The sequence below is a fragment of the Propithecus coquereli genome, unplaced genomic scaffold (genome assembly GCF_000956105.1).
Source record: "Propithecus coquereli isolate 6110/MARCELLA unplaced genomic scaffold, Pcoq_1.0 Scaffold163, whole genome shotgun sequence".
NCBI lineage: Eukaryota > Metazoa > Chordata > Mammalia > Primates > Indriidae > Propithecus > Propithecus coquereli.
This window is the reverse complement of record NW_012140858.1, coordinates 1,387,757-1,390,176: the sequence shown is the minus strand read 5'-3', so window position 1 is coordinate 1,390,176 and position 2,420 is coordinate 1,387,757.

The following is a 2,420-nucleotide window of genomic DNA, read 5'->3' as shown; positions in this document are numbered from 1 at the left end:
TAGGTAACTGTGAAAATCAGAACCATAAACTGAGATAGTCACTATTTTAATAATTAGTTTCTACATTAAAAAATATGGAAAAATATTTAAATTTTAAACAAAGGCATATTACTGAGGCAGAATTCAGCACAGACACAGAAGCTAGAACTACAACTGGTAAAGAAATAAAGAGACCAGAAGAGAATACAGTGCACTTTCAATGATGAAAAGCATTTGCAATTTACTGCAGCAGAACAAATGAAAAAGCTGTTTGCTGTATTCAAAAGAGTTAAAGATACACAGTAGACAATACTTAACACAATATTTTAAGACTTATGTAACTTTTCAGCAATAATTCAGTCTAAGTCAAAAAAGAATCCACAAATATCACATGAAATGAGAATTAAAGCTCTAACAAAAACAATTTAAACACTTTTAACAGGGTCTGAGTTTGTAAACTTGGCAAGCCATAAAATAGCTTGATTCTTGCACATGCACAAAGAATCTTAAATGGAGATATGATAAAAAGAAATTATCATTTTAGTTATCATTATTTAGAAATTTACGAGGAAAGGACTTTAAAAGACATTCCCTAAAATTCAAATTTTCAATTAAACCATTAAACAATTTTGCTCATAGAATATACATGAACAAGATATATTTTGCTCATAGAATATATGTATTTCTAATAATATCAAAGATGAATCGATTCAAAATCTGAAAAATTTCAAGTATTAGGCTGGGTGTGATGGCTCACGCCTATAATTCTAGCACGTTGGGAGGCCGAGGCAGGAGGATTGCTTGAGGCCAGTAGTTTAAGACCAGCGTGAGCAAGAGTGAGACCCTGTCTCCACTGACAACAGAAAAATTAGCTGGGCCTGGTGGTGTGTGCCTATAGTCCCAGTTACTTGGGAGGCTGAGGCAAAAGGATTGCTTGAGCCCAAGAGTTTGACATTACAGTGAGCTATAACACCACTGTACTCTAGCCTGGGTGACAGAGCGAGACCCTGTCTCAAAAAAAATGTATTTTTTTCAAGTATTTTTCTTTAGCTTTAGATGAATCGTGTGATATAAGACACCCAAGGAAAATTCCGGGTATATTCTGTCTCAAAGAACATCCAAATTTACAAAGAAATGTCAATTCATTGTCTGAAAGCTCAAATATGAGACAGACATTTTTGACAATTTTTCCATCTGTCAAAGATTTTCAGCTACAGATAGAAAAATTAGAGTCTATCAAGAGGATGGGACTCCAGCTATGCTAAATTGAAAGATCAGATGTATTGGAATTTTAAAGCAATAATTTTTTCCTCATTGCTTTATTCCTTTGTATGATACATACTGAATATTTGTGTTCAGTTTTCTGAAGCAGATTCCAAGAGTCATGGATACAGATGTTAAAATTCTTCAGTACATACGTACAAATGCTATACAATAGTCATTGCCAATTTAGGGAACAAATGAAAAAGATAATAGATCTACTGATGTTGTGTTCTTTAGCAATGTTACTTGGATGACTTACAAAAGAGTTTTGTAAAGATTTCCTGTATTGCCAAGTGTTCAATAATCAAAGACAAAAAGTGGCACTGTGATTCATGTGTTCTCCCTAATATCACACTGCATATGAACAAGCTAAATTTGAAGCTTCTAAAATGGAAAAAACTTGGGACCTAGCTAGGCAGGTGAAAGAATTTATTTACAATGGAAAAATTTCTTTCTTCTTCTTCTTCTTCTTCTTTTATTTTTTTTTGTAGAGATGGGGTCTCGCTCTTGCTCAGGCTGGTCTGAACTCCTGAGCTTAAGCAATCCTCCCACCTCAGCCTCCCAGAGTGCTAGGATTACAGGCGTGAGCCACCGCACCCGGCTTCAAAAATTTCTTAAAACAAACAAAACAAAATGACTTTACATATTTTTCAAATGAGTCAATATGCAGAAGATTTTAAATGTAATCAATAACACTGTGTAAACTGGCTGCAAAAAACCAAAAACCAAAGAATGGTTTGTTGATATTGATAGATTTAGTTGTGTTTCCATTTATGCATATCTCATTAAATTTAATGGTAATAATACTAAACTGACATGAGTTACTGAATTTACTTAAACAGTCTTGAAAGTGATATACTTTTGCTTCAAGATTTAATCAATTCTTCTATTAAAAAGATGAACAGCTCTGTCGATGTGATGTAAATATCAAAAGAAAATTTTTGATACTTGATTGTTATTGGAAAAGTAAGTATATTTGGAAGAATAAAGCATGTTTGGAGGAGCTATGTGAATCTCCTGTCGACTCTAAGTTTTATAAATCTAAGTATGAATCAAGTACTACAAATGAAAATTTAGGGTGTGGATTAAGATACGCTGCAACTCTAAATTACAAACGGTTTTGAAGACAGTGCAAAAAATAATATCAAATGTCTCATCAATAATTTTTTACATTGATT